The sequence below is a fragment of the Aquarana catesbeiana genome, linkage group LG06 (assembly GCF_042186555.1).
Source record: "Aquarana catesbeiana isolate 2022-GZ linkage group LG06, ASM4218655v1, whole genome shotgun sequence".
NCBI lineage: Eukaryota > Metazoa > Chordata > Amphibia > Anura > Ranidae > Aquarana > Aquarana catesbeiana.
Genome location: NC_133329.1, coordinates 148,797,809 through 148,824,925, shown reverse-complemented (window position 1 = coordinate 148,824,925; position 27,117 = coordinate 148,797,809). Strand labels below are relative to the sequence as shown.

At 44.1% G+C, this 27,117-nt stretch overlaps 1 protein-coding gene across 3 annotated transcripts in view; it reads left to right on the top strand.

The window, feature by feature from the left end:
- The first annotated feature begins 254 nt into the window (after positions 1 to 254).
- The window catches only part of EEF2K (eukaryotic elongation factor 2 kinase), a 142,856-nt gene continuing 115,993 nt past the window's right edge, over positions 255 to 27,117 (top strand). Inside the window, exon 1 of one of the 3 annotated variants that reach the window (XM_073591041.1) lies at positions 255 to 464. The gene's annotated coding sequence lies outside the window, so the exon portion shown is untranslated. Of the gene's footprint in view, positions 476 to 27,117 lie in introns of all 3 variants that reach the window. The other 2 variants (XM_073591039.1, XM_073591042.1) reach the window with 2 other exon arrangements.

The window sequence follows — 27,117 nt, the reverse complement described above, 5'->3', positions numbered from 1 at the left end:
ACCACATGTAAGGACTGCTAAACTGCACTATGCATTCATGTGGAGGTATTGTGAGGAGAGTATTATTAATGTAATCTTCTTCCCTCTGTATAATAACAGTCCCCATCACATGCTCAGTGCAGAGCACACAGGGGACACGCCCATAGGCTACACACAATCTGTACAGAATTCTATTGGTTGCAGTCAATGGATCGCGCAGTTTCCTGCTTGCACAGTTCGTACACAGAGACAGATGATTGACAGGGAACGTTGTGCTGGCCAATGGGCGGTGACGGGGCGGGGCTCCAGCAGACAGCAGGAATTGGGTGTCTAGTGTTTTTGTAGAAGGGGGATTGCAGTGTGTCCGCAGTCATTCACTTCAGTCCGAGCCAGACTCATTGTGTGAGCTTCCTGTACACCCAGAGACAAGAACTCTTCACCCCACACACCTCTCCAACCACAACAAGGTGCCCAACGGGTGTGAGGTCTGTGCCAGGTGAGATAGGCAGCTTCCTTGTGTTATCTGTGTGTGTTCTGTATGATTATGTGTTATCGATATGAAGTGTGTGTCTGGACACGTGCTGCCTTCATATATTCACAGCTATGTACAGCTAGATCACACTGCCTGCCACTGCTGTACATTATAGATCCATACTTCTGTGCCAAGGCATTCATTGTGTACATCAATACATTTGTCAATACATTCATCCTCTCTTTTAATTCGATTGTCCTGATCAGATTCTACACACTGCATGCACCAAGTCTGCCTATAGTATTGTTTACCTGCAGCATGCATGTGGAAGAAACACACAGTAAACAATTTAAAGGGCAGCCATATGTAATGTTGTCTTATGGTGTGGGCCTGGCCTATAGCAGGAGTGTCCTGATGTATATACACAGATGACACAAGTCAATAATGCCTTTTATGGTTACATGAGAGACACTGAGCTCATTTTATAAATAATCCTAAACATTTCTATCTTTAATCAGATCATCTGAGATACTTTATTTATTAAATAATCATAAGCATTTTATTTGTAAAGATTACATAGATCATCATCTGAGAGACTGAGATCATTCATTAAATAATCCTAAGCATTTTGTTGTTAAAGTTTAATTAGATCATCGTCCGAGATACTCAATTAATTTATTAAATACTCATAAGCATTTTCTTTGTAAAGTTTAAATAGATCATTATCTGAGATACCGGATCATTTTTTAAAAAAAAATAATCCTAAACATTTTAGTAGTAAAGTTTAAGAGGATCGTTATCTCAGAGACCGGGCGCTTTTTATTAAATAATCTTAAACATTGCATTTGTAAAGTTGAATTAGATCATCATTTGAGAGTTTGAGTGCATTTAATAAATAATCATAAATATTTTATTTATAAAGTTTAATTGGATCATCATGCCAATTATTTGTCATTTGAAACTGGGATTTTATTTATTTATTTTTTTTAATGTTTATTATGTGTTTGAAAAACCAGCATATTGGCTTGGTACAGTATTGTGAGATTTCATTTTGTTTTCCCTGCATGCTTATGGCTGAAGTAGTCTAAAGTGATGGATTGGGCACAATGCAGAGCAAAACAGCCATCAGCATTATTGTAGGTGGGTAACTGCACTGGTGGAATAACCAGAGCATGTACATTGTTCTTTTTTATTAATAATTTGGATTTTAAGATCCTGACCATTGAGATCTCTTATTGTAATTGCACAACCATTTATTTTTATTACAGCAAAACTTATATTTATGTAAGTTACTCATAAAGTGCTGGAATTTTTAAGATCCTGGCCATTGAGATTCCACTCCTTATATTTTTGCAACCATTTTTTATTGCAATAATATCAATATTTAAACATATTTTTTGTATGGTATTCATAAAGTGCTATTTCCTATATAAAATAGCACGGCTTGAATATGATTAATCTCCAGTAATTGGAAATTGTTCCTTTAGGCCCCTTTCACACTGGGGCGGTTTGCAGGCATTATTGCGCTAAAAATACCACCTGCAAACCGCCCCTAAACAGCCTCCGCTGTTTGTTCAGTGTGAAAGCCCGAGGGCTTTCACACTGAAGCGGTGCACTGGCAGGACTGTAAAAAAAGTCCTGCCAACCGCTTCTTTGGAGCGGTGAAGGAGCGGTGTATTCACCGCTCCTAAACCGCTCCTGCCCATTGAAATCAATGGGACAGGGCGACTATACCGCGGTAATACCGCGGCTATAGCCGCGCTGTATGAGAGGATTTAACCCTTTTTCGGCCGCCAGCGGGGGTTAAAACCGCACCGCTAGCGGCCGAATACAGCCACAAAAACGACGGTAAAACAGCGCTAAAAATAGCGCTGTTTTACCGCCGACGCCCCCAACGCCCCAGTGTGAAAGGGGCCTTAGATGTGGTAGTGAAGAATTTAGGCAGAATTCCCAATTTCTGTGTGACATTAAGGCCCCTTTCACACATGTTGTCCGTTTTTTTATCCATCCGTTGACGGATGAAAAACGGACATCGATGTATCTCTATGGAAAAACGGATGTAAATGGATGATCATCCATTTACATCAGTTTACATCCGCATCCATCACCATCTGTTTTTTTTAAACTGATCTGATCTCTATTTTCCTTCCATTTAAAAAAAACGAATCAGGCGAAAAACGTATATAAACTGACAAATGGCCAGTTTTTCATTTTCATTTTTTTGCATTGACAGTGAATGTAAAAAAATGGATGAAAAACTGATGAGCACTGATGAAAAAATGAACGGTCTGCATGTGTGAAAGGGGCCTAAAAAAGAAGTACGGGATTTGAATAAAAGATCATACTCACCTAGGTAGATGCAGCATCGATCCAATGCCACATCTGTCTCCTGCCACCTCCACACCAAGAACGGTCTTTGATCGCTCAGTTCTTGGTCTTCAGTAAGCAGAGAGTCGGTGACTATCAGTCAGTGGCTGTCTGCTTTGCCCCTCCAGTGCTCACTGGAGCGCCGGGCAGTGGAGGGGGTGGGAGTGGCATGTGCTGGCTGCTGAGAGCACGATATTACAGTCAGGATCTCTGCAGAGCCTAGAGCAGCTCTATGATGCCAGCTGGCAGAGGGCTTTAGCCCGCTGTCGGCTGAATCTGAGCCACAGGAGTGCAGAACTAAGCGCACTTCTGTGATCCATAAATAGCTTTGACTGTACTTCTCCTTTAAAGGAAAAGTCCATCTTTTAAAAAATAAATAAATGCACCAACACTGATATATGAAAAAAATTATTTTTTATTATTTTTTTCTGCATTCAAGCCTGCAGAATATTGCAACTTCAACCAGTGTTTCATGGATACGATGCTCAGGCTCCTTCATTGTTTACATCCCAGACCCAGGTTTGTGTGGAGGTGAGGACCTTCTGTTATGGGGCTGGAGGAAGTAAACAATGGACCACAAGTGCAGTGACATTGCAATACTTGTGCTCTATTGAAACCGGTGAGTTCCTTTGCTGGAGTGGTAGATGGGTGTTGTAGTCTTTCCATTTACAGATACTTGTGAATGGATGACGTTGCTGTGTGGGCTGCACAGTTGCACTAAATTCATACAAAAACAAGACAGCAGGGAGAAGCACCTACTAGGTAAGTGGGGGGATAAGCGAATGCAACTCTGTTTCATGTTACACACTAAAAATGGGTGTAATGTGAAACACTGGCAGAAAAGTGAACTAGGTGTTTAAAGACCTGTTTACGCCTATGCGCTTGTGTTTTTTTTTTTGTTATGTCAACTTATGTTGCATCTACCTATTCTTTATTTATTGGTCCCCAAAAAGCACATCAGATATTCCTGACAGAAAAAACACAAGGATGGTCTGCATAGCACATGTATGTATTTGTGTGGACATATGAGTAAACATTCTGCTATTTTTTAAATCATAGTTCCTCCAGGTCGTTTATGAACAAATTAAATAGGATTGGTCCCAGCACAGAACCCTGGGGGACCCCACTTTCCACTCCTGACCATTCCGAGTACTCCCCATTTATCACCACCCTCTGAACTTGCCCTTGTAGACAGTTTTCAATCCATGTACTCACCCTATGGTCCATGCTAACGGACCTTATTTTGTACAGTAAACGTTTATGGGGAACTGTCAAATGCTTTTGCAAAATCCAGATACACCATGTCTACGGGCCTTCCTTTATCTGGATGGCAACTCACCTACTCATAGAAGGTTAATAGATTGGTTTGGCAAGAACGATTCTTCATGAATCCATGCTGATTACCGCTAATGATACCGTTCTCATTACCAAAATCTTGTATATAGTCCCTTATCATCCCCTCCAAGAGTTTACATACTATTGATGTTAGGCTAACTGGTCTGTAATTCCCAGGGATGTATTTTGGGCCCTTAAATATTGGTGCTACAATGGCTTTTCTCCAATCAGCTGGTGCCATTCCAGTCAGTAGACTGTCAGTAAAAATTAGGAACAATGGTCTGGCAATTAACTGAGTTCTCTAACTACCCTCGGGTGCAAGCCATCTGGTCCCAGTGATTTATCAATGTTAAGTTTCCCAAGTCTAATTTTAATTCTGTCCTCTGTTAACCATGGAGGTGCTTCCTGTATTGTGTCATGAGGATAAACACTGCAGTTTTGGTTACAGAATCCCCCCGATTCCCTTGTGAAGACTGAGCAGAAGAATTAATTCAATACCTTCGCCATCTCCCCATCCTTTGTAACCAGATGTCCTTCCTCATTCTTTATGGGGCCAATATGGTCTGTCCTCCCTTTTTTACTGTTTACATACTTAAAGAATTTCTTGGGATTTTTTTTTCTCTCCTCTGTGTCCTATATGTCTTTCATTTATTTATTTATTTATTTATTTCAGGTACTTATATAGCGCCGTCAATTTACGCAGCGCTTTACATATATATATTATACATTCACATCAGTCCCTATACCCTCAAGGAGCTTACAATCTAAGGTATTTCATGTTCTATCTTAGCCGTCCTTATTGCACCCTTACATTTTTTGTTGCTTTCTTTATAAAGTCTGAATGCTGATGATATATATAAAAATACCTTGTATTTTTTGAAGGCCTTCTCCTTTGCTTTTATATGCTTTTTTACATTGGAGTTAAGCCAACAACAGAGTGTTGTGCATATATGCGTAAAATTACTGACCAGCAATGCAGATTTTTATTTTTTCTTGATCTGTACATAGCACGTTAAACACAATGGGCTGCATTTTTTATTCAGTTTAAAAAGAAAAGCAAAACTCCTGAATGCCTTAAAATTTGTCTTTTTAGACATTCGTCTGCAATAGGTCTTAAAGAGGAGCTCCAGGCTCCCCTAAAAAAATTAAAAGTCAGGAGCTACAAATACTGTAGGTGCTGACTTTTGATATAAGCACACTTACCTGTCCAGGGATGCAGCCATGTTCTCACCCAAGCCGATTCTTCAATCGGCTTTCGGTGCAGGTGCTGGCATCGTAAGTAAGGGAAGCAATCAGTGAAGCCTTGCGGCTTCTCAGCCAGTTTCCTACTGCGCATGCACAAGTTGGGCTTTGTGAATGGTCCCATAGTCTTCTGGGACATGTGATATATCCCAGAAGGCTGCGGCGGAAGACTGGGGGGGGAGGCTTGCTTCCAACACAGATCGCCTCTGTGCATCTGACCGGAAGTGGGAGCGGGTACCTGTCAAAACCAGGTACCCGCTCCCTCCCCCCAAACCCCCCCCCCCCCCCAAATGTCAAATGCGGGGGGGGGGTGTGGGGAGTTGGGGTCAGTATGCTAACAAGCAGAACTTCCCCTTTTGGGTAAAGTTCCGCTTTAAGAACCCATTAACAATAAATAAGAGCATGTGCACTAAGCACGCATATGAAGGTGTGAAGTTCACCCAAACGTGTGATAAAGTAAGCCCTTTGCAGACCGGCACCTGAGCCCTTGCAATATAAACCCGCACTTTGTGAGTGGAAAATGAGGGCTGGCGAGTGTGGGCTGCCTGGGAGTTGTTGTTAATATTTATTTTTATAACTTAATTCTGCATAAAACATTTAAATGTAATTTCATGAGATAATTTATGAGGGCAAGTTTAGGAATTAGGGGCGGGGCAGGGTAGGCGTTGGGTGGGGCAACTGGTGGCGAGTAATCCTTGAGGTCTGGCTAGTAGCTCAGGACTTGAAATTTTGAGCCCTGTTGTAGGAGATCATGTGGCTGTGTGCAAGAGGCCTTGGTGTATCGTATGAGGGCTATACTGACAGCTATGAAAGAAAGGAAATTGTTACTAAGTATACATACAGTGTTAAAGTGTGACATTGCTACTGTTTGATAACCCAACGTGTTGCTTTCTGGTTGGGACCACGCTTTTACTTCTGGATGTAATAGGTTCAAGCGTCACTTGCAAAGACTGAATTTGACTGAATAATAAATGAGTGATAAACATGTTTAATGGCCATACTAATCAATAGCTTTTTTTTGGGCATAGGTTCGACATTAGGGAAAATTCTTGTTACTAAAACTTACCATTATGAGAAATTTGTGAGCTCTTGTGCATTTTTTGTACTATAAAAATGCTTAAAGCAGAACTAAACCTTTCTATTGTTTTCAGCCAAGGAAGCCGTCATCTTCAGCTCCCATAATGCTGCACATGTGATCAGTTATGACACCAGCCACTTGATGCTTTGACAGTTTGGTTGAGAGAACAACCAAATCGGACAGTTGCATTCCTGGTACATGCCGGAATACTGTTTTTTGAAACTGTTAAATCGATGGGTTTAAGTCCTCTTTGAATTACCTATGGCAGAAAGGAATAGTACAGTGTAGTCAGTGGTGACCTGCATTTGTATCAAATAATACAAAGTGACCACAAGTGTTTACATAGTTATTGATCATCTAAGCCTGCTCTCTTTGGGCCCTTTCACATTTGAGCAAATGTTCAGCATTAAAAGCATGTAGACCATGTTTCATGAAGGCTTCGTGTACATGGAACTTTGTTCAACCTCCCCTGAAAGATTTAACTTAACAGCTAGAAACCAGAGTTTAACGGCCATTTTGCCGCGTTTACATGCCGCGTTTTTTTGCGTCTAGAAGCACTTGAAAAGGAAAATTATTATTTTTTTTTTTTCAAAATAGCCAAAAATGAAAAACGCCTGTAAACGAAACGCTGCTAAACGCGAGTTGCTGCGTTTGGCGTTTAAAATGCCTCTAAACACAGCTTCTGAACGCATTTTTTTGGGGGGTTCCAAAAAAAGCCTCTAAACACAACTGCCTAGAAACGACTATAAACAAACCAGTGTACATGTACTGATGAGATAACATAGAGCAGAGTTCAGGAGCAGTTGAAAAAAATGCCCAACTGCTTCTAAACGTCCGTTTACCAGCAGCAGTGTACATGAGGCCTTAACTTGACAGCTAGAAACCGGCATCTAAAAACGGCCGTTTAGCCACGTTTACATGCCACGTTTAGTCGCGTTTAGCCGCGTTTGCGTCTAGAAGCGTTTGAAAAATTTTTTTTTCCAAATTAGCCAAAAATGAAAAACGCATGTAAACGAAACGCGGCTAAACGCAAGTTGCCACGTTTGGCGTTTGAAATGACTCTAAACAGCTTCTGAACGCATTTTTTTGGGGTTCCAAACACCGTTAGGCCTCATGTACACTGCTGCTGGTAAACGGACGTTCAGAGGCAGTTGGACGCTTTTTTCAGCTGCCCCTGAACTCATCCATTGTTATCTTGTGTGTACATGTACACAGGTTCGTTTAATGTCGTTTTTAGGCAGTTGAGTTTAGAGGCCTTTTTTGGAAAGCAAAAGACGCTGAGTTTGGAGGCATTTCAAGCGCCAAACGCTTCTAAATGTGGCTAAACGTGGTAACTTGCGTTTAGCTACGTTTCGTTTACAGGCGTTTTTCATTTTGGGCTATTTTAAAAAAAAAAAACAATTTTTTTCTAAACGCAAACACGGCATGTAAATGCGGCAAAATGGATGTTTTAAATGTGGGTTACTATCTGTCAAGTTAAATCGTTCAGGAGAGGTCCAATGTACATTAAGCATAAGGCCTCATGTACACTGCAGCTAGTAAACGGACGTTTAGGAGCAGTAGGGCATTTTTTCAACTGCTCCTGAACTCTCCTCTGTTATCTCATCAGTACGTGTACACAGGGTCATTTATAGTCATTTCTAGGCAGTTGTGTTTAGAGCAAAAAAGCAAAAAAATTAGTTCAGACGCTGATCTTAGAGGCATTTAAAGCGCTAAACGCTTCTAAACGCGGTAACTCGCGTTTAGCGGCGTTTTGTTTACAGCCGTTTTTCATTGTTGGCTATTTTGAAAAAAAAGCATTTTTTTTTCAAACACTTCTAAACGCAAACGCGGCATGTAAACGCGGCAAAATGGACGTTTTAAACATGGGTTGCTATCTGTCAAGTTAAATACTTGATATATGCACCTGATATAGAGGATGGCTGCAAGAGAGAGGCACAAGTGTAGATAAATTATTCTCAATAGATACAGTGAAAAGGCCATATTTCAACAGAAACCTCCCATGTATCAAGTGTAAACACAGTGGCATCCAGAATGTAAGCATTAAAAGAGATCCCCAGAGGTAACACCAGAAAAGAGGTCATCTAACCTGGTGCCAGCTACTGTCTCTAGTACGTTACACATGCTGCGCTGCATAAAGATACAGAAAAGATATTCTCCTGTGCTTGTGCGGCAGGCCTTAGTGAAGGTGGTAGTATTTCCTGGTGATATAAATGTAAAATGATCATGCATACCTCGCTGCCTAGGCCGACTAGTGGAAGTCCGAAGTACTATGAAAAGAAAAGAAGGGTGCGAGGCCTGATGCATGAGTTTATTTTAAACAAAATTGTATATACAAAAAGAAATACTACATATTCATGAATGTAGATGCATTACAATAATAATGATAATAACACTTGATAGAATAGTATAAAATGATGCCCATACAAGGGATAAAAAATGAATGGTCGGCTAACGCGTTTCGAGGGTATTCCTCTTTCTCAGATCCTAAGAAAACCAAGTCTGGTCTGTGTGGTGAATTTTATATTTATATAGAGAAGACTGGATAAGTGGTATAGCGCTGGATAAGTGGTATGACCTTACGGTGGTATGTCCTTTGCTGGAGCAATTTTCCTTCTACATCACAGCCCTCTCACCACCGAAGGGGGGTATATGAAGATCAAGTTGTTTGTTGTTGGTCTTAGAGACCCAATAGTTAATCCAGGTGTTGCAGCCTCTCTCTCGTATTATGGTCTGTGACTGGATGTCCAATTTGTGACTGGGCTCTCTCGACTGTCCACCTATAGTGGGGCTGTGCAGGGTCCTTTGCTATGTTACAACCGTGCAGCACTCAGCGACCTTACCGCTCATAGTATTGGTGCTCGGAGGGGCAGAGGTAAGCGGCTGTGCACTGCGGCCGCGTGACGTGTGGGCCGGATCCAGGAAGCACACTGTAATACACTATATTATTTTTTCTTTATTTGCTATTTTTTCCCCGTGAAAATGGAGTTACCCTTTAGGTAAAATGCTTTTCAGTATATGTGATTAATTAGACAGCTGTGTTTTGAATTATGCTGCTACTGCCTTTTACAGTTTCAGGTTTATTGTTGTGACATTTTACGTACACATTCACAGATCTGGCTGATTACTCAGATTTCTATCCTTAAATGAACTGCAACTATAATGTATAAATGTCCTATGATACTAGTTCATGATTCACTGATTTTTTTTTTTCCATTCCCAGCTATTTAATGCGTTGATAGTGGTAATCCCACCAACTCCAGGGGAAACAATTTTTCAGAATGTGGATTTACTACTATGCCTTGTACAAAAATGTGCATGTATAGTTTAATGAGAGTGAGGTAGAGTTATATGAGTTTTGTTTTGTTTTTATTTCTGTTTGTAACCCCATACCTACCCCTTTGAAACCCATACAAGAATTGCCATTGGGCGTTGTGTCTGGGAAAAGAAGGTACAGACAGCAATAAGAACAGTGTCAGAAGTTCTAGACATCCTCTCCCTAATAAAAATGTTTTTGTTCATTTCCCTGTTGGAGAAATGTCCCATCACTTCCTGTTCTAACAGGAAGCCAGGGGAAATCTCTCCAGTAGGGACACACAGTAATAAAAAGCTGACAAAAGACCTTAACCCTTCTGTAGCTGTATCCAAAATTAAATACAATGTTTTGGCTGGAGTTGGGCTTTAAAGTGTATATTAAACCTAAAATTTAAATTACATTTATGAATTCCTTTACTAAGAAACGATCATGGACTTGTTGTCTCTTATCTACCTGCAGTCCTTTTTACAATAAAATACTTGATGATCTAGCTCCCTTGTCCTCCTGTTTAACTCTGACCATGCAAAGCACCAAAGCAGATCCATGCTGCCATGGTCACTTTGCGTGCTTGACCCAGCTGATCGGAGTTACAGGACCCTGTGCCATTGCGCGGTGTGCTTGGACTTCTGTTGCAACAGCAACCTGTAAGAGCATGGATCCAAGAAGGGAAACTCTTCTGGAATGTAGCATACACAGACTGGGAGCATACTTCCCTGATGTGTCTGACATTATTAGACACTCCCCCCTCTGGCTAAAGAGACATATCCACCACATTCTGAAGAGGTACTGGATGGGTGGCTGTTTTGTCACTTGAATTGGGTAAAAAATGGTTTCCAGAGCAGCCAACTGACTTCACAGATACTTAAATCACATACATCTGGATGTCTTAGAAAAGCACCATTTTATAAACTGAAATTTGCTTCCATTTTCTGGATCCTTTGCATGGATTTTTTCACTCATTTAAAAATGGAAACCCATGGGTTTGAACACCTTTTTCTATTTACATATGTTAAATAGTATCTACAAGAAGACGTTAGAGCTACACGATTCTGGCTAAAATGAGCATCACAATTTTTTTGCTTAGAATAAAGATCACGATTCTTGCAGTGTAACCTCTTCTTTCACATTATACAAAAAAATTGGGCTAACTTTACGGTTTAGTTTTTAATACATTAGTGTATTTTTTTTTTTTTTTTTAATTGCATTTGAAAACCTGCTGTGCAAATACAGTGTGACATAAAATATTGCAACAACCACCATTTTATTCTCTAGGGTCTCTGCTAAAAAAAAATATATCATATTTGGGTGTTCCAAGTAATTTTGTAGCAGAAAATTATGATTTTTACTTGTAAGCAACAAATGTCAGAAAAGGTTTGGTCTTTAAATGGTTAAACTTCCCTCATTTACACACATGAGTTCTTTCCTTTGATAAAAGAAAGAAAAGATGCTTTGTTTCTACTTATTCAGGTGTTGTGATAAAACTTGGCAGGCTGCCTGGATTTTTATTTTATTTTTTTCGAGCTGTGAGAACTCTCTGCACTCCTTAGAAAAAAATTGCGATTTCGATTCTTAATGGTTAATCATGCAGCTCTAGAAGACTTGTGTTCATAAACTCCATTTTAGCTCATGGACTGTTGTGGACTTATCAGCATGATCGACTACATAAGAATGCTCTACTCCTTAATGTGCCTCCATATTTGATTAAACTGGCCCAAGCCTAGTCAGTGAATTTCTGCAAAGGGTTTTTTTTCTAATGGCAGCTGGCTAAGTGTATTAGTGTCGGTAATCATGAGGCACATTGATGTATGTGTTGTTCGTTTGAAAGAGAATTTGGCATACACTTTTAGGTTGATTTACTAAAACTGGAGCGTGCAAAATCTGGTGCAGCTGTGCATGGTAGCCAATCAGCTTTTAACTACATGTTGTTCAATTACGTTTTGACCAATAAAACCTGGAAGCTGATTGGTTTCTATGCAGAGCTGCACCAGATTTTGGACTGTCTAAGTTTAAGTAAATCAACCCCCTTGTGTGCAAACTAGAAAATATGCAGGGAGAGTGGGTATCAAAAGGTGGCTATGAGTACCTTTTACGATTTCCAAATTATTTTAATGCACCTGGGAAGCCCCCTGAACCTGTAAATACCATGCACATTTTTGATCCCAGCTTGGAATTTTTCAACACCTATGCCAGGACAGCTGCTTAATAGTCAATAATTAAACTGTTTTTCTATTTTTCAGAGTTAACATGAGTGACAGCACAGCTTAAGTTTCATTTGTGCATGAACAGGACAGTACAACAGGATGCATCAGCTAATTTTTGTATGTGACTGGTAACTTTAAGACATTCGTAGGCTCTTATAAACCAAGTTAATTTTGCAGTGCAGTTATATCATGAAACACCACACTCCCACAGATCACATGGTGTGTGCACAGCATTCTGGGAAATGTGCCAAGAGTGTCATATTCTGGAGAATGTGTCTTCATTTAATTAACCTGAAAATAGCTGATGTGTGCAATTGTAATAATACAGTATCACCTAAACTGGAAATGGGAGGTCCTGGAAATAAATGCATAATATGCTCTGACACCTCTCAGCTTTGAAGTTACATAGTTACACAGTTAATCGGGTTGAAAAAAAAAGATGCAAGTCCAATGAGTTCAAGCAACAGAACAAAAAAAAATTGAAAATCTGTAAATGCAGAACCTCATACCCAGTCATTTTTAACCAGGGTTCTGTGTATTGCTAGGGTTCCTTCAGAGGTTGCTGGGGGTTCCTTGAGCTGTGGCTGATTGACCTCCTGTATGATGGTGCCTACATAGTTCAGGGCCAAAATCACTTGGGGGTTCCCTGAGCTGTGGCTGATTGACCTCCTGTATGATGGTGCCTACATAGTTCAGGGCCGACATCACTTGGGGGTTCCTTGAGCTGTGGCTGATTGACCTCCTGAATGATGGTGCCTACATAGTTCAGGGCCGACATCACTTGGGGGTTCCTTGAGCTGAGGCTGATTGACCTCCTGTATGATGGTGCCTACATAGTTCAGGGCCGACATCACTTGGGGGTTCCTTGAGCTGTGGCTGATTGACCTCCTGAATGATGGTGCCTATATAGTTCAGGGCCGACATCACTTGGGGGTTCCTTGAGCTGTGGCTGATTGACCTCCTGTATGATGGTGCCTACATAGTTCAGGGCCGACATCACTTGGCTCAGCCAGCAGCATGACACCAATGTTCTTTTTAGCTGCCTCTAAGGGAGGCATTCTGTGATTATTTTAATGCCCCGTACACACGATCGGACTTTCCGACAACAAAAGGTTGTTGGCTCAATCTTGTCTTGCCTACACACGGTCACACAAATGTTGGCCAACAATTACGAATGTAGTGACGTACAAGACGTACGGCAAGCAGATAAAAAGGAAGTTTAACAGTTATGCGCCACCCTTTGGGCTCCTTCTGCTAATGTTGTGTTTGATGAGCATTGATTCCGAGCATGCGTGGTCTTTTGTGCGACGGACTTGTGTACACACGATCGGAAAGTCTGACAACAAAATTTGTTGGTTTAAAATTTGAGAACCTGCTAGCCAACATTTGTTGGCAGAAAGTCCGACAACAAACGTTCGATGGAGCATACACATGGTCGGACTTTCCGCCAACAAGCTCACATCCAACATTTGTTGGCAGAAAATCCAATTGTGTGTACGGGGCATTATGCCCCGTACACACGATCGGAAATTCCGCCAGCAAAGGTTCGATGTGAGCTTTTGGTTGGACATTCCGACCGTGTGTATGCTCCATCGGACTTTTGCTGGCGGAATTTCCGCCAGCAATAGCTTGAGATCAGGTTCTCTATTTTTCAGTTGGAAAAAGTTCCTATCGGAAATTCCGTTCGTCTGTATGCAATTCCGAAGCGCAAAAAAAAACGCATGCTCAGAATCATCGCTTCGTATGGAACTTCCCTTTTCTAGTGCCGTCGTACGTGTTGTACATCACCGCGTTTTTGACGGTCAAAAGTTTGGAGAACTTTTGTGTGACCGTGTGTATGCAAGCCAAGCTTAGGGGAATTCCGTCGGAAAAACCATCCAAGGTTTTTCTGATGAAAATTCCGATCGTGTGTACAGGGCATTAGAGTTGTATTCTGACAGGGGAAGTCCTTGCGGTCAGACTACAAAAGCGCATAGATATCAAATCAAAAAGGACAAAATACAATCCATGTTACCAAAAGACATACCTTTGGTGCCCTACCGAGGGTAACCTGTAAGTAGAACCAGAATAGCATCCATGGATGTATTAGTTAAAGCAAAAATATTACATATGGAATTCAAATTCTTACATTATCAGTGCTCTTACAATAAAAGAAGTGATAATAACCATACCAGATCTACACGTAGTAACCCCAGGGTTGCGATGATGGAACAATCGCAAACACATAAATATCTGAACAAAACATCAATGAGCAGGAAATTTACAGGTGTCAGACATTTCCACCCAAGGTCCCCAAATTTGATCAGCTTTATGGGGACAACTGCTAGCTTCATAGGTCATCTTGTAAAGCGTCAGAAACCGATTAATCAGGTTCTTCCACAGATTAATCTGGATAACTTCTAAACATACCCACTGTAGCACTACCATTTTTTTCCCCAATATTCTTTTTGTAAACTGGTACCCTAAATCCACTGCATATTCCAGATGAGGTTATACTAACGACTTGTACAAGGGCATCATTCCTTCTCTCCTCCATACCTTTTTTAATACAAGAATATATTTCTGTTCAAGAAACTGCAGCTTGGCATTGCATGCAATTATTAGGTCTATATTCTTCCAGAACACCCAGATCCTTCTCAGTTGTACTTGCTCATAGAAATTATGATGCATGTATGGATTTTACCCCAAGTGCCTAACTTTACACTTATCAACATCAAACCTCATTTGCCACATACTTGTCAAATTACATGCATTAAAGTCTACTTGTAAGTTGGAGATTTTTTAATTCTACTACTACAGCTTGGTAGAGCTGCACGATTCTGGCTAAAATGAGAATCACTATTTTTTTGCTTAGAGGATAGATCACGATTCTCTTGCGATTCTCGCGGCGTAACATCATCTTTCACATTAAAACAAAAAAAATTGTGCTAACTTTACTGTTTCGTTATTTATTTAAGTGTATTTTTTCCCAAAAAATTGCATTTGAAAGACCGCTGGGCAAATACAGTGTGACATAAAATATTGCAGCAATTGCCATTTTATTCCCTAGGGTCTCTGCTAATAAATAAATATATATAAATAAATATATATATATATATATATATATATATATATATATATATATATATATATATAGTGTTTGGGGGTTCCAAATAATTTTTTTAGCAAAAAATATTGATTTTAACTCAAGAAAGAAGTGTCAGAAAAAGATTTAGACTTTAAGTGGTTAAACGTCCTGCATTTACAGGTTGTTTAAAACTTGGCAGATTGCCTGGGTTATTTGTTTACACAGAATTTCTATCTCTTTGATCTAAAAAGGAAGTTAGTTACAAGTTCTAAACCTGGCAGACTGCCAGGATGCTTTCTTTTGACAGCTGAGTGAGCAGATAACCTCTCCACTTGTTTATATGAAAGAATGGCAAACTCAGCAGGACAGGATGTCAGAGGGGGTGAATCGAGATCACGATTTTTTAATGATTATCTGTGCAGCTCTACAGCTTGGTGTCTTCTGCAAACTCAAAAATGTAACTTTTAATCCCAAACTGTATCATTTATAAAAAAGTTTAAAAAGTAAGGGTCCCAACACTGAACCTTGCGGTACACCACTAATAAACTTAGACCATTCAGAGTATGAAGCAATAACAGTCAAGATTGTGGGGTGATTTATATAGTATGGTGAGAAGGAAAACTAGCTGTCTTCCCTGGAGCTATCATTTAATTCCAGCTGTTGTTCATCCACTGTACAGATTAGTGCAGCAATAATATCTCAGAGCTGTGAAGATTTGGCGCAACAGGGTTTGTTATCAGGCTTCAGTTTCTGATACACATTCCAGGGGCTCATCCTAAAACACTGCCTATGTTATCAAGAGTACTGAATAGCAGACACCCAGTGTTATTTGTAAGTACCCATGTTAACTCCTGAGTGCCCTTGTAGCCCTGTGACACTTAGGTCCAAGCTGTAAACAAGGCCTCAACCAATCTCTGAGTCAGGATTATGCCATGCTCCTTATAGTTCTTAGCACAATATATACCTCAATTTCAGGGGTGCTTGCATATTATGTAAGGCTCCGTTCACACTAGTGCGATTTCAGATGTGACTTGAGTCGTACACAATCACATGACAATGGAAATCACATTTTTTCCAATGATGCCCATTCACATCAGTGTAACTCAGCACAGTAGGATTTGGGAAGAGATTCCTGTATTTGGTGTGATTCCAGCACAGTTTTGGCCACATATAATATGCAAACCATGTCCAAGTTGGACTGCATAACTGCACTGAAAGTTTGATCAAAATCAAAATGCATGGTTTAGGAGATATTTACCATATACGCTTGCGCTGCCGTCATCAGCGCATGCACACTGAAGAAATGGCACTATAGTCATCGCGGCCCCGGCCAATCACAGCGCCGGAGCCCGCGAACCCGGAAATAACTCAGGGAGACATTTTGCCGGTCACAGCGGTGTACGGGGAACGCTGCAACAGCTTCGATCTAAGGTATTTTTTTTATTATGAGTTTACAACCACTTTAATGACAACATTTTCGGTTCCAAGTGCAATGTTAAAGAATAACTGAACCCAAAAATGTAATAATATATTGCAGCTTTCCAGTCCTTAGATGTGGTGGTTGCAAAAAAATGTTTTTCTTCCAGGCTAAGAAATTTTCATCAAGTACAAAAATTGCCTGTTGATCTTGTCAGGGATTTGTTGTCCTTGTCACTTCCTGTGAGATGAACTTGGAAGAATAAAAAAATGTTAGCTTCCTTCTGTAAACTACTAATTTCCCCACCACCTTTGTAATTGAGATCGAAAGGGCATATGATTGTAGACCAGCCTTTGTGACAACCATGGCTGCAACCACACAGTAGGTACAGTGGAGAAGGGAGTGTAGCCACCCAGGGACAGGAAGTGTTATTTCAGCATAGCCAGATGAAAACCATAAAAGGTAATAATATAAATAAGACTGAAATAAGAAAACGAATGCAGACACCACATTTAGGGACTGATCAGCTGCAATATATACAATATAACCTTTTGGTTGTTTTGGGCTTTATATACACTTTCAGGCCTAAATGTAAAGCTGAATTCCAGGCAGATAAAAAGACAAATTAATGCAGCTCTGTAAATCAATAAATGTATATTTTTTTCTTTTTTTTTGTATGCAGCTAGTATAAGTACCTAGAATTTACTGGGTACGAGTTTCTTACAGGGAACCAATTAGGAGTTCTGCATGCAAGAACAAGACACATGCTGATAAAAGTGAGGGGGGGGGGGAGGGGGAGAATGACTTTCATCAATCTGCTGTTGACATTTAACTGTCTGGTTAGTAGCCTGAGGCAGAGAGAAGACACCCTTGTCACCATTATATTAAAATAAAGCAGATCTTCACTCTTTGACCTATAATATATATATAAAAAAGGGCTGCAGATACACATCTGCTGGAGGGTGGACTTGGGACCGGCTTAAAGAACTTGGAAGGGACAGTCACCTCCCAATGACCTAGAATGGGAATATGGTGGCCTAGGATGGGAGTTTATGCCCCTGTTTAAAACATTAATGTTCTCTAATTGTCCTGTCATTGATGTTACTGGCAATGAAAGTGAGGGTAAATCCAAAACTTGGAGTTGCCACCAGAACAGGAGTCAAGGGGAAATCATCCAATGGGGACACTCGATTCTATAACAGCTGTCGTAGAATGAATATCCCTCACGTTTGAAAGATATCCTCTCACTTCCTGTCGAGACTAGAGTACAGAAAGTGAGGGAAAATCTCCCTAATGAGACATAGTTGGCAAAAAGAAAAAAATAACAGCGGTTCAATCCTCTCCTTCTTTCCATACATTTTTTTTTTTTTTTTTTTATAATTGCTTTTCGATTTACTTCTATTGTAAATGGTGTCATCCACCTGGCTGTGCTGTGTGGTGGGTTGTGTACATTTTAGCACTGGATGGACAGAAATGCAAATCCTTGGACAGGTAAAATTTATCCTTTACAGAATGTGTAGCTGTTGGCCTGGAGTTCAGCTTTTAGGGTTAGGTTACAAATCTGTACTCAGTGAAGTTATGTTAACTGTCTTCTATGGCTGCAGAGCAGTAATACAGGAGCTGGTGTGGGAGCGATTATTCTAGAAAATCTGGTTTGTCTGCCCAGTAATGTCTATTTTTTTGTCTGTAAGCCCTGGTTCACATTGGTACGATTTGACATGCGATTTGACATGTCAAAACGGTGGAAAATGCAATTGCCGGCAATGGCACCGTCCTAATCAACGCTGCATTTTGCGGCACCGATTTCAGAAAGTAGTTTCTGTACCACTTTTTGCGTTTTTTGGGCTGCGATATACACTGACATCTGTGCAGAAATCCGCACAGATGTCTGTGAAATCGCGGCCGAAATCGGGACTGACATGCGGGAGTTAAATTGTGCGTGTTCAGCTGATCTCGCACTGCTTCATTCCCGCAGCTCAGTGTGAAACTGGGCTAAATGTGATATTGCTTTGAGCCCAGGTTCGCACTGAGCTGCGGGAATGAAGCCGTGCGAGATCAGCTGAACTCGCACAATTTCACTGCCGCATGTCAGTCCCGATTTCGGCCGCAATTTCACAGACATCTGTGCGGGTTTCTGCACAGATGCCAATGTAAATCGCAGCCCAAAATCGCAAAAAGTAGTACAGAAACTACTTTTTGAAATTGGTGCAGATTCGGCGTCGCACTGATTAGGGCGGTGTCATTGACGGCAATTGCCGCCAAATTTGACATGCGATTTGACGTGTCAAAATGCTCAAGGTGAACCAGGGCTTAATGAGATAGGTATGTGCCAGTAAGGCCTCATTCACATGGCTAATTAAGGCTGTACACTACTAAGAATCAGCATTTCTCTGATGCGGGGATCACATGTATGTGAACAGCCACAACCAGCAGCCTATACCATAGCTGCCAACTGTCCCGAATTTCCCGGGACATTCCCGGGACTTGGACTTCATTCCCGGATTTGTGGCGTCCCGGCAAATGTCCCGAAAAATTCGGTTCCGGTTTTTGAAACCGCCGCCGCTGCCGCCGCCGCCGCCGCTGCCGCCGCCGCCGCCGCCGCCGCCGCCGCTAGAGGTCGGCGGCCGGCGGAGACATTGTCTCCGCCGGCCGCCATTTTGTTGGAGTTCAGGAAGACGGCTGGGGGGGGGGGGCTAGACGAAGCTTCTGCGTCGCCGCCCACCCCCTGCCCCGCTCCGCCTCGGCCCGCCCCGCTCCGCCTCGGCCTGCCTCGGCCCGCCCCGCCTCGGCCCGCTCCGCTCCGCCTCGCCCCGCCTCGCCTCGGCCCGCCCCGCTCCGCCTCGCCCCGCCTACCCCCCGCCCCGCTGCCAGTCTGATATGGAAAGGGGCGGGGGTTCTAGGTGGGGGGTGAGCGCGCGCACCGCTGTGGGACACGATGTGAGTGTGGGGGGGGGGGGCACAGGGGACACCTGATGTGAGTGGGGGGGGGGCACTGGGGACACCTGTGATGTGAGGGGGGGGGCACTGGGGACACCTGATGTGAGGGGGGGACACCTGATGTGAGGGGGGGGGCACTGGGGACACCTGATGTGAGTGGGGGGGGCACTGGGGACACCTGATGTGAGTGGGGGGGGGCACTGGGGACACCTGATGTGAGTGGGGGACACCTGATGTGAGTGGGGGACACCTGATGTGAGGGGGGGACACCTGATGTGAGTGGGGGGGGCACTGGGGACACCTGATGTGAGGGGGGGACAATTGATGTGAGGGGGGGGGGCACTGGGGACACCTGATGTGAGTGGGGGGGGGGCACTGGGGACACCTGTGATGTGAGGGGGGGGGGCACTGGGGACACCTGATGTGAGGGGGGGACACCTGATGTGAGGGGGGGGGCACTGGGGACACCTGATGTGAGGGGGGACACCTGATGTGAGTGGGGGGGGCACTGGGGACACCTGATGTGAGTGGGGGGGGCACTGGGGACACCTGATGTGAGTGGGGGACACCTGATGTGAGTGGGGGACACCTGATGTGAGGGGGGGACACCTGATGTGAGGGGGGGACACCTGATGTGAGTGGGGGGGGCACTGGGGACACCTGATGTGAGGGGGGGGCACTGGGGACACCTGATGTGAGTGGGGGGGGCACAGGGGACACCTGATGTGAGTGGGGGGGGCACTGGGGACACCTGTGATGTGAGGGGGGGGCACTGGGGACACCTGATGTGAGGGGGGGACACCTGATGTGAGGGGGGGGGCACTGGGGACACCTGATGTGAGGGGGGACACCTGATGTGAGTGGGGGGGGCACTGGGGACACCTGATGTGAGTGGGGGGGGGGGGCACTGGGGACACCTGATGTGAGTGGGGGACACCTGATGTGAGTGGGGGACACCTGATGTGAGGGGGGGACACCTGATGTGAGTGGGGGGGGGCACTGGGGACACCTGATGTGAGGGGGGGACAATTGATGTGAGGGGGGGGGGCACTGGGGACACCTGATGTGAGTGGGGGGGGGCACTGGGGACACCTGTGATGTGAGGGGGGGGGCACTGGGGACACCTGATGTGAGGGGGGGACACCTGATGTGAGGGGGGGGGCACTGGGGACACCTGATGTGAGGGGGGACACCTGATGTGAGTGGGGGGGCCACTGGGGACACCTGATGTGAGTGGGGGACACCTGATGTGAGTGGGGGACACCTGATGTGAGGGGGGGACACCTGATGTGAGGGGGGGACACCTGATGTGAGTGGGGGGGGCACTGGGGACACCTGATGTGAGGGGGGGACACCTGATGTGAGGGGGGGGGGCGGGGGGGACACCTGATGTGAGGGGGGGGGCACTGGGGACACCTGATGTGAGTGGGGGGGGCACTGGGGACACCTGATGTGAGTGGGGGGGGCACTGGGGACACCTGATGTGAGTGGGGGGGCACTGGGGACACCTGATGTGAGGGGGGGGGCACTGGGGACACCTGATGTGAGTGGGGGACACCTGATGTGAGGGGGGGACACCTGATGTGAGTGGGGGGGGCACTGGGGACACCTGATGTGAGGGGGGGGACACCTGATGTGAGGGGGGGGCACTGGGGACACCTGATGTGAGTGGGGGGGGCACTGGGGACACCTGATGTGAGTGGGGGGGGGCACTGGGGACACCTGATGTGAGTGGGGGGGCACTGGGGACACCTGATGTGAGGGGGGGGCACTGGGGACACCTGATGTGAGTGGGGGGGCACTGGGGACACCTGATGTGAGGGGGGGGGCACTGGGGACTCCTGATGTGAGGCGGGGGCACTGGGGACACCTGATGTGAGGGGGAGCTCCGCCGGGGACTCCTGATGTGAGGGGGGGCTCCGCCGGGGACTCCTGATGTGAGGGGGGGCTCCGCCGGGGACTCCTGATGTGAGGGGGGGCTCCGCCGGGGACTCCTGGTGTGAGGGGGGGCTCCGCCGGGGACTCCTGGTGTGAGGGGGGCTCCGCTGGGGACTTCTGATGTGAGGGGGGCTCCACTGGGGACTTCTGATGTGAGGGGGGCTCCACTGGGGACTTCTGATGTGAGGGGGGCTCCGCCGGGGACACCTGATGTGAGGGGGGCTCCGCCGGGGACTCCTGATGTGAGGGGGGCTCCGCTGGGGACTTCTGATGTGAGGGGGGCTCCGCCGGGGACACCTGATGTGAGGGGGGCTCCGCCGGGGACTCCTGATGTGAGGGGGGCTCCGCTGGGGACTTCTGATGTGAGGGGGGCTCCGCCGGGGACTCCTGGTGTGAGGGGGGCTCCGCTGGGGACACCTGATGCAAGGACGGACTCTGCTCGGACATCTGAAGCAAGGACGGACGGCTGGTGGCAGGCGACGTGGCAGGTGACACGCTCAGGGATCCCACTGATTCTGCATTATGGTGAGTTGAATGATTTCATTTTATATTACAATGTAATAATAGAAATAATGCGCTTCAATCATCCTGACACCATAACAACCATGGTGCCGGGATGATTGAAGCATTAACACCAGGTGTTTGGAGTATCTTTATCTGCTGATTGTTAAACTTTCTAGAATACACATATTTTTATTGTGTAGGATCTGGGGCTGCTGTCCCGTCATTTCCCTCTCTCTCCCCCTCTCCCCCCCTCTCCATCCCTCATTAATTTCAGACTCTAACCACACCCTCTAGAGCCACGCCCATTTAAGCCACGCCCACAATTTCGCGTAAACCACGCCCATTTTTCGGCGCGGCGCGCGAAGCGCGCCGCACTTGTCTGTTTTTCATAGGCCACGCCTGCTGGTGAATGCCCCGCCCCCTAATTATTGGACAGCTCCGCCTACAGCCACAAAAGTGTCCCACATTTTTTTTTTACAATGTTGGCAACTATGCTATACAAACCATGACAGGCTGACAAGTGCTGTGGCTGTAGCATGTGACTGCACATCAGAGCGGTTACATGCGATTAGGGACAGATGAGGCCTACACCCAGGGCTGCTAATCTGTCCCCTTTTATGTATTTTGGCGCCTGTAAACCTGTCATGTAAGGTTATTTAGCCGTGGCTGATTGCACACAGCTGTAATCCACGCCACACAGCTATTTCTTGTTGGTGTACTGCCCTAATGGCTGTATGAATTAAACTGCTTTCACACGGCTCTGTTGCAAATAACTTTTCCAGTGCATTTTACACCTGTGAAAAAAGAACACATGACTCTAAAAACGCAACAATAGCAAAAAATGGGGGTAAAATTTTCCGGAGCTCAGGTGGTTAAATACAAAACTTTGGTATTTACAGGTAATAAATATAATCTGCTGTGACTGAAAGCCTGTTTCACATGAATACAGGCCAATGTAAAATGTAATTCTTTGGTATATGAGCCCTTGGTGTGTGTAGAGTTGGAAAGTTGTTATGTAATGCTTCTTTTCTGTTAATGTATTTGGCTGCAGTGACATACTTGCAGCCACAGGAACCATTTCATGCATTGCATACTAGCAAACAATGCTAGTAGCCTCAGGGCAACATTAACCACTTAAGGGCCGAGCCTCTTTCTGAGATTTGTTGTTTACAAAGTTAAAAACAGTTTTGTTTTGTTTTTTTGCTAGAAAATTACTTAGAACCCCCAAACATTATACATTTTTTTTCTAACACCCTAGAGAATAAAATGGCGGTCGTTGCAATACTTTCTGTCACACCGTATTTGCGCAGCGGTCTTACAAGCACACTTTTTTTGGGAAAAAAATACACTTTTTTGAATTAAAAAATAAGACAGCAGTAAAGTTAGCCCAATTTTTTTTTTATATGGTGAAAGATAATGTTACGCCGAGTAAATTGATACCCAACATGTCACGCTTCAAAACTGTGCCCGCTCGTGGAATGGTGACACACTTTTACGCCTAAAAATCTCCATAGGCAATGTTTAAAAAATTCTACATGTTACATGTTTTAAGTTACAGAGCAGGTCTAGGGCTAGAATTATTGCTCTTGCTCTACCGATCGCGGCGATACCTCACATGTGTGGTTTGAACACCGTTTTCATATGCGGGCGCTACTCACGTATGCGTTCGCTTCTGCACGCGAGCTCGTCGGGACAGGCCATGTTTAATTTTTTTTTTCTTATTTATTTTATCTTTTATTTTTACACAGCTTTAGAAAAAAATTGTCACTTTTATTCCTATTACAAGGAATGTAAACATCGCTTGTAATAGAAAAAAGCGAAAAAAATAACAATATCCTCCTTCAAACAGCCAACGTAAAACTGCGGCGGGCGTGGTGGTGGTTAAACAGATGTTGTTCACTGAAAGCCATTTAAAATCGCTGTTGAAATGCTTCTACATTGATGTGCAGTGGGGAAAGAAGAGCAGAAATCTCTAAATCTTACAGTTTGGCTCCATTGTTATTTTTGTATTATATTTATGAACAGAAACAAATGTGTCCAATGGTTATTACAGTGAGGGGAAAAAAGTATTTGATCCCCTGTTGATTTTGTATGTTTGCGTACTGACAAAGAAATGATCAGTCTATAATTTTAATGGTAGGTTCATTTTAACAGTATGAGACAGAATAACAAAAAAAAATCCAGAAAAACGCATTTCAAAAAAGTTATAAATTGATTTGCATTTTATTGAGTGAAATAAGTATTTGACCCCTTTGCAAAACATGACTTAGTACTTGGTGGCAAAACCCTTGTTGGCAATCAGTCGGACGTTTCTTGTAGTTGGCCACCTGGTTTGCACACATCTCAGGAGGGATTTTGTCCTACTCATCTTTGCAGATCCTCTCCAAGTCATGGTTTTAAGGCTGACATTTGGTAACTCGAACCTTCAGCTCCCTCCACATATTTTCTATGAGATTAAGGTCTGGGGACTGGCTAGGCCACTCCAGGACCTTAATGTGCTTCTGCTTGAGCCACTCCATTGTTGCTTTGGCCGTGTGTTTTGGGTCATTGTCATGCTGGAATACCCGTCCATGACCCATTTTCAGTGCCCTGACTGAGGGAATGAGGTTCTCACCCAAGATTTAACAGTACATGGCCCCGTCCATCGTCCCTTTGATGCGATGAAGTTGTGCTGTCCCCTTAGCAGAAAAACACCCCCAAAGCATAATGTTTCCACCTCCATGTTTGATGGTGGGTATGGTGTTTTTGTGGTCATCAGCAGCATTCCTCCTCCCCAAACATGGTGAGTTGAGTTGATGCTAAAGAGCTCGATTTTGGTCTCATCTGACCACAACACTTTCACCCAGTTCTCCTCTGAATCATTCAGATGTTCATTAGCAAACTTCAGACAGGCGGGTGCTGCAGTTTCAGTCCTTCATGGTGTAGTGTGTTACCAATTGTTTTCTCTGTAAATATGGTCCCAGCTGCCTTGAGATCATTGACAAGATTCTCCTATGTAGTTTTGGGCTGATTCCTCACCGTTCTCCAGATCATTGAAACTCCACAAGGTGAGATCTTGCATGGAGTCCCAGACTGAGGGAGATTGACAGTTATTTTGTGTTTCTTCCATTTGCAAATAATCAAACCAACTGTTGTCACCCTCTCACCAAGCCGCTTAGCGATGGTCTTGTAACCCATTCCAGCCCTGTGTAGGTCTAGAATCTTGTCCGTGACATCCTTGAACAGCGCTTTGGTCTTGGCCATGGTGGAGGGAATGGAATCTGATTGATTGTTTCTGTGGACAGGTGTCTTTTATACAGGTAACAAGCTGAGATTAGGAGCACTCCCTTTTAATGTCCATTCACACAGGGGCAACTTTGGATCCGACTTCAAGTCGCCCCAAGTTGCCCCTAGTCGCCTCAAGTCGCGCTACACGAAAAAATCAATGTAAGTGAATGGATCTGTCTTAATGCACACTACTGCAGTCGCTCCGACTTCAGAAAAGGTTCCTGTACTACTTCAATCCGACTTGAAGGCAACTTGTACCCATTGATTTCAATGGAAGTTGCCTCCAAGTCTGATCACTGTTCATACTGAGGCAACTTTACAGGAAGCAGAAAAGAAACAGAAAGTAATTTCCTCCACTAAACAGCCAGCCCCCTCCTTCTCACACACAGCTGATAAGCTCTGATTGGCCACTTGTAAAGTTCCCTGTCCTGGAGGCGACTTCAAGTTGTGTTGTAAGTTGCCCCAAGTTGTGCTGTGATTCATACTCAAGTCGTGTCCAAGTTGCCTCCCAAAGTCGTGCTGGAAGTCGTGTTGCCCCTGTGTGAATGGGCTCTTAAGAGAGTGCTCCTAATCTCAGCTTGTTACCTGTATAGAAGACACCTGGGAGAAGAAATCTTGCTGATTGATAGGGGATCAAATACTTATTTCACTCGTTAAAATGCAAATCAATTTATAACTTTTTTGTTGTTATTCTGTCTCTCACTGTTAAAATAAACCTACCATTAAAATTAGAGACTGATCATTTATTTGTCAGTGGGCAAACGTACAAAATCAGCAGGGGATCAAATACTTTTTTCCTTCACTGTAATGCCGCGTACACACAATCGGATTTTCCGACGGGAAATGTTCGATGGGAGCTTGTTGTCGGAAATCCCGACTGTGTGTAGGCTCCATCAGACATTTTCCATCGTAATTTCCGACACACAAAATTTGAAATCTGGATCTCAAATTTTCCGACAACAAAATCCGTTCTCGTAAATTCCGATCGTGTGTACACAATTCGAATGCACAAAGTTCCACGCATGCTCGGAATCAAGCAGAATAGCCGCACTGGCTATTGAACTTCATTTTTCTCGGGCCGTCGTGCGTGTTGTACGTCACCGCGTTGTTGATGTTCGAAATTTCCGGCAAGATTTGTGTGACCGTGTGTATGCAAGACAAGTTTGAGCCAACATCCGTCGGAAAAAAAAACATGGATTTTGTTGTCAGAATGTGCGATCGTGTGTACGGGGCATTACTATTTAGCTGTTGTGTAATGCAACCATGCAATTTTCTAACAAAGAATTTTGCTGGGCATATGCTGTTTGCATTGGCAAATGTGTATACTTGTGTCTATGGATTTCTTCTCCCAGGTGTCGGGTGTATAGCGCTGCTATTTTTAGCGGAGCTTTACCGTTGTTTTAGCGGCGCTGTTCGGCCGCTAGCAGGGCGCTTTTGACCCCCGCTAGCCCCCAAAAAAGGGTTAAAACCCTAAAAGGGCACTTTAGGAGCGGTGTATACACCGCTCCTACAATGCTGCAAAGATGCTGCTTGTGTAAATGGCTGTGCATACTAGTACATTATGGCAAAAAGCTCCCTGGGGGCCCCAAACTTTTTTGTTTGGCTTGGTGGTTTAATTCCGCTTTCAGCTGTATGAGATACACTTTATTGTCAAATCTACTATACTATTTTGTCAAAAGTATTGCCAGACTGCCTTTACATGCACATGAACTTTAATGGCATCCCAGTCTTAGTCCATAGGGTTCAATATTGAGTTGGCCCACCCTGTGCAGCTATAGCAGCTTCAACTCTTCTGGGAAGGCTGTCCACAAGGTTTAGGAGTGTGTCTATTGGAATGTTTGACCATTTGTCCAGAAGCGCATTTGTGAGGTCAGGCACTGATGTTGGACGAGAAAGCCTGGATCGCAGTCTCTGCTCTAATTCATCCCAAAGGTGTTCTATCGGGTTGAGGTCAGTCAAGTTCCTTCACCCCAAACTCCCTCATTCATGTATTTATG